The 6,076-nt window shown below is 32.5% G+C and overlaps 1 long non-coding RNA gene across 1 annotated transcript; it reads left to right on the top strand.

Moving 5' to 3' along the window:
• The first annotated feature begins 3,260 nt into the window (after positions 1 to 3,260).
• On the top strand, positions 3,261 to 5,786 carry LOC133031526 (uncharacterized). Its single transcript, XR_009684676.1, has 2 exons — positions 3,261 to 4,023; positions 5,002 to 5,786. It is a non-coding gene; the product is annotated as an uncharacterized LOC133031526 (long non-coding RNA).
• The last annotated feature ends 290 nt before the right edge of the window (positions 5,787 to 6,076 follow it).

The following is a 6,076-nucleotide window of genomic DNA, read 5'->3' as shown; positions in this document are numbered from 1 at the left end:
CAATGTGCAAAGTTATGAGTTTCCTAAAGCCAACACTTTCTATTTATAGAATGCCTTCTAGGTTTAGGTTAGAATTGTTGGAAATATTTTTACCATGATCTAGATTTACTACCAAGTATGTTTTATTAACATCTTAATATGAATTCTAAAATAATGAAATAAACACATAAGAGTTTAAGAAAACCTTACATTGGGTGGAGCGGAATATTATGACTCCTTCCTTTCCATTCAGATCTCTAGCCCTTGATTCCTTTATGTAGCAGAGAATTATCAAGATCTGAATCTGGATCTCTTTCTCTCCTTCTTTGATGCTAATTTTCCACAGTCTTACATACTATGATTGAGGTACCACTTGATGTGTGTGGGCACTACTCTATCACTCAAGGGAATTTCGAAATTAGAAGAGAAGAAAAGAGAGAGAAGGGGCGGCTTGGCTTTTCTCTGAAGGAAACAATGTGCAAAGTTATGAGTTTCCTGAAGCCAACACTTTCTATTTATAGAATGCCTTCTAGGTTTAGGTTAGAATTGTGTGGCATTAAAAAATAGAAAAAATAAAATGGAAAACCTCTTGCATAGTGGGCGGCCCATATAAGGAAATTGGGCCTCACTTTGCGACTTTTCCATTTTGTTATTTTTCATTCCCATTTTCTCAAAAATGCCAATTTTTCAATTTAACCATTCAAATGATAATTCTAATTATTCAATAACTTAAAAATAATTATTAAATAATATTGTCATTTAATATATTTATTAATTTAGACATATAAAGTATTTTAATTAATAAATAAACCTAGAATCTCTTTTCTTTACAATTTCGCCCTTGCTTAGAGAAAATTCATAAAGTAGACATAGTCTAACTTTTAGAATTATAATTTATTAATTAAAATCAATTAACTGAGTCTTACAAGCAGTATGGTCTCAACTAGTGTGGGGACCATGGGTCTATATAACCGAGCTTCCAATAAGTCGAACCGAATTTACCAAGTAAATTCCCTAACTTATTAATTCCTTATTGAATCCACTCTTAGAACTTGGAATTGTTCTCTCAGTCATATAGAACGCTCTATATGTTCCACGATATAGATACGTCATTAGTTATCCATTGTTATAATCCTAATTTGATTTATGATCCTCTATATAGATGATTTACACTATAAAGGGATTAAATTACCGTAACACCCTACAATGTATTTTATCCTTAAAACACTTAACCCTGTATAAATGATATTTCAGCTAAGTGAAATAAGTACTCCACCATTTATTTTCGTTTGGTTAAGCTCGAAGAAAATCATCCTTTACTTTCTGTTCGCGAGATAGAAGCTATAGATTCCATATTTATGTTAGCACTCCCACTCAGGAAGTAACACTAGTAGTTAAGGCAAGTTGGAATGGTGTCATAAATGTATAGAACTTTCCTTAGACTGAATAAGTACCTTTCCTGCAACTTTAACATTCAGTCTCTTTCTGGTAGACTAAGAGACTTCAGATAGGTTTTTACACTTCTCCAAAATCACTACTCCACCCCCACAGTAATCACCATTTTATCAGCAGACTTTCTAGCATAAAGGCAAGTCTTGAAATCTGATGTGGTGTAGTCTAAGAGTTTTAAACACACCCTTATTGACTAACATATAGTTCCTCTTCTTAATCTTAAGATTTACTTGATTGTCTTCCAATGTTCCTCTCCTGGATTAATCTGATACCTACTCATTACTCCCACTCAACAGCAGGTGTCTGTTCTAAGGCATACCAAAAGCATATCTGAGACCTCTCACTGTTGATTTAAGAAATTCTTCCATGGCTTTATCTTTTCTGGAATAGTTGAGACTTTTCCTTAGATAAATAAAATCTATGCTTAGAAGTTGTGAAGCTTCTATAGATTGCCATTGGAAAGAAAATGCTTCAGCATCTTACTAAAGTAAGTTGCTTGCATTAGAGTAAGTAATTACCAGGTATACCAGAAGCCATAGGTTTAGATAAACTCAAACCTATAATACTAGGAATAAGAAGTTTTGTTAAGTCCATTGAATAGACTTATAAACGAAAATTTCCTTTCATGTCCTTGTAATAGAAAACTTTAGGTTACACCATGTGAATGGATCAAACTATAGTTCTCTTGGCTTTTCTTCTTAGTTTCTTATCTTGACAATCCATTACTTGTTTAAACTCACAATGGATTTTAATCACTAGTGTCTTCCAAGTCATAAGAAGGTGAGTTCCTAGAAACTCTCCCACTACGATAAGGTTTCATGAATTATGTCTAAGAAAACTAAATGGTATTGACCTCTTCAATTGTGTCAAGACAACAGAGGCAGTGGGATCATCATGTATAGAATAAGATGATAGAACACTTTTGGAATCAAGAAAAATTATCTCCTTTATTTGCTACTTTATTTACAGACTTAGTCATTTTCTTAGAAAAGTAGTATTTGTTTAAACAAACACTTTCTTATCTAATGACTATGGGATGGTCCACCCCTAATCACTTAGAATAGCTAACAAACATGCAAACCAGGGTTAGCAGTTCTAGCTTTTCTTAAGATTTCGATTAGGTCATCCATGAATCTAGTAATGATTTACATAAGTATACAACCATTGCATCATTCTGAAATTATATTACCATAGAAGGATTTAGGCAACGACTAGTAACTAACTATCAATATGCAAATTGAATTTCTAGGGAGGTAAGTTTGGATATAATTCAAAAATCAAATTAATGATCTTTGAACTGCATATCTACTAACTTTTTCTTCACCCCTATCAGTTCGCAAGATCTTTAACCACTTACCTTAATGGTTTTCCACCATTGCTAGAAATTCATGAAATTTTCAAACATTTCAAATTTCTTTTGCATAAGGTAAAATCTAGAGTGATCGTTTTAAGAATACAACGAAAACTCATATCCACCCCTGAATGTACATCCATCTACGAATGAGATAATTATACTTGTAATATCCGCTAACCCCGAAAGGGTATTTTTGTAATTTTATTTAGCTGAGAGTATTTTTTTTTTATGTTACATATTTATGGATTTAAATATGTATGGGATTATTTTTATGATGATATAATATTTGATTTTATTGGCATGTGTATAATGCCTAATAGATACATATGTCTGGATATTGTTATATGGGTATATTATTATTATTATTATTATTATTATTATTATTATACGTATTATTATTATTATTATTATTATTATTATTATTATTATTATCATTATTATTATTATTATTATTATTATCATTATTATTATTATTATCATTATTATTATTATGTTTATTATTATTATTATTATTATTAACAACTAATATTCAAACTCACGTACGCATGAACGGAACACACAAACCGAACGCCTATTTTGGTGGAATGGGAATCGCTCCACTTCGGTTCAATGCGATATTTTGCTTGGGTTTAAACACGATAGAAATTAGGTTTTAAACTCTATTTTCGTTCACCCAAAACAGAGAACCAACGAGAGAGAGAGAGAGAGCACGTATACGGCGTATACGGTACCGAAAACTTTCGTTTCTTCAAGCGGAGTGAAACCTGGGTGAACGTGGGGGTTTGGGATCACTTATATACGACCGAAGGAAGCTTTTAACGTGGTATAAGGGGCGGAAGTCGTCGTTTTGAGATTCGCCATTTTTGAAGCTTCAAAGGTGCGGCTTAGTTACGGACTCGAATTCGAACGTGTTTAAGCTTGTTCTTGGGTCAAGGGAGGTTATATTTGAGTGCATGGGACCCTAAGGATTGTTTTTGACGTAAGAAAACGAAGCTTTAACGTCCAAAACGAAAATCCAAAATTTTGGACTCCATTAAAGACGGTACACCGCCAACGAAGAAGACAACCCCGATCTGCCCTCTCGGACCACTTTTCTTGATCGTTTTGAGGTCCTGAGCATTGTGGAGAGCTTCCCCAATCGAAAGGACGCTTCAAGAGCCATCGGAGACAAAGTTACACTTTACCGGCGACGAAACCGACGAGAACTCCGACGACACTCCGTTCAGGGGTTTCTGGAGGTTATTTTTCAATTTTCTTTCAGTTCTTGACTTGTGCTAGGTGTTCTTAGGCCTACTATGAAGTTTGATAATTTTCTTGCAATTATTTGATTTATTATGAATTATTTGGTTTATTTGTTAAATTAATTATGAAAAATACTTAGATTACTCAGAAAAATCTAAATATATTTTATATGATTAGTTATGAGATATAAACTATTGCAAAATTGGTAGATTCGAATTTCGGTTAATTTTGTATTTTTCATGAATTATTTGTGTTATTTATTAAATTAATTATGAAAAATACTTAGGGTGCTCAGAAAAATCTAGATTTATTTTATATGATGGACTATGATATATAAACGGTTATAAAATTGGTAGATTGAATTTTCAGGCGATTATGTATTTTTCATGAATTATTGATGTTATTTCTTATTTTAATTATGAAAAATACCTAGGTTGCTTAGAAAATTCAAAGAAAATTAATTATGACTTATTACAGATTATAAAGTGTATTAGAAGAGTTAGATTCGGTTTTTAATTAATTTTGGTATTTTTCATGAATTTACTTAATTAATGCTTAAGTTAATTATGAAAAATAGATAAGTGTTGTTAAAATAGTAAAATGTATTTTTGAAATACCATTTACTGTCTATGATATCAAAAGGAATATGTTTTATTATTTATTGGTTGTTGTAGGTATTTATTATAATTATTGGTGATTAATTAACTATTTATTTGGACTTTAATAAGAATAAATAGTATTTTAGTAAATTTTACGTAAAAATGTGTTGTATGAATTCATGTTTTACGTTAAGAATGTTTGTTTGAGTCCATGTAATATGTTTGTGTGAATCAAAATAATAAATGCTTATGTATGGTGTGTCATGCAAGTAAAATGGACCTATGTGTTACGTATTTTTACGTAAGTTTCTGTATGAGTTAGAGATTCATACTTGAATGTATTTTGAGTGTATTGCTGTGTTAATGAATGTCTAGGATCTTGTTCTCAACAAGGAAATTCGTTGAGGTGCTCGAGGTAGCAAGTGTGGTCTTAGCAACTGAGGTAAGAAGAGTGGACATCTGTACACAGGGTGTATGTTATGCATACAACTTGGGTTGGTTTGTTATTTAATTTGATAGTGTTGTGATTTCCTTATATTTTGTGAGCATCATTAGCACGAGAATAATATTAGGGTCTTGCTGCTTGTGTGAGCACAACACTTGCAGGTTATAACATTATCATGGGTGAGTACAACTTATGGTAATTAATTGCCCTGTTGGATGCCAAGTGTGAGAATAACACAAGGCAGGGTAGGTTACCTCATGTCTGATCAACATGAGAGAATAGTTGATTATCGTATGTGAGTATAATGTGCGGTATGAGACTTGATGTGTGCATGTGAGAACAACATGCGTTGTGGATATATTTATGGAATGTGAATTACTGTTGATTAATATAAAAGAGCAAATTATGTCAAGTAACTAGTTAGGAGGGTTATGTCCTACATAGCTCTTCTTACTGGGCGTTAGCTCACGGGTACTCTGTGTGCAGGTAAGGGTAAGGCTAAGCAGTGAGAATGAAGAGCTCGAGGCGTGGACCGCATGTTAGGGGGCTGGCACAGTATTTTGCTTTTAATGTTTTTAACTGCTAAACATTTTGGAACTATTATTTTGACTTAACTAGTTCTTATTTAAGTTTACAGTACTAAAAGTATTTTGTTTTAAACAATGAGATCTCATGCTTGGATATTTTTCAATAAAGCAGTATTTGATTGTCTTTATCTTATTAAATTGTTTTATACGGACTATCCTATGTGACATCTCGGGAAATCGGGGTGTTACAATATGGTACCAGAGCAATACGGTCCTAAAGATTGTGGTTAGCCCTAACATGTAAAGTTCACCGCCATGAGACGAGCTCGACTCACTGTACTGTAAGTGGTTATTACTTATAATTATGTTGCCTTGAATTTCTGCATGCGAGAGGGTAACATTATTTACATGTAAAATTGATGATCAAAATGATCTTGATGTGTATTGGTTTGTGTGGTTCAGGAGTTTAGAAATGCCT

Source organism: Cannabis sativa, chromosome 1 (assembly GCF_029168945.1).
Source record: "Cannabis sativa cultivar Pink pepper isolate KNU-18-1 chromosome 1, ASM2916894v1, whole genome shotgun sequence".
Lineage (NCBI taxonomy): Eukaryota > Viridiplantae > Streptophyta > Magnoliopsida > Rosales > Cannabaceae > Cannabis > Cannabis sativa.
Note: the sequence above shows the minus strand (reverse complement) of the source record. Positions and strands in the feature narration are given on the sequence as shown.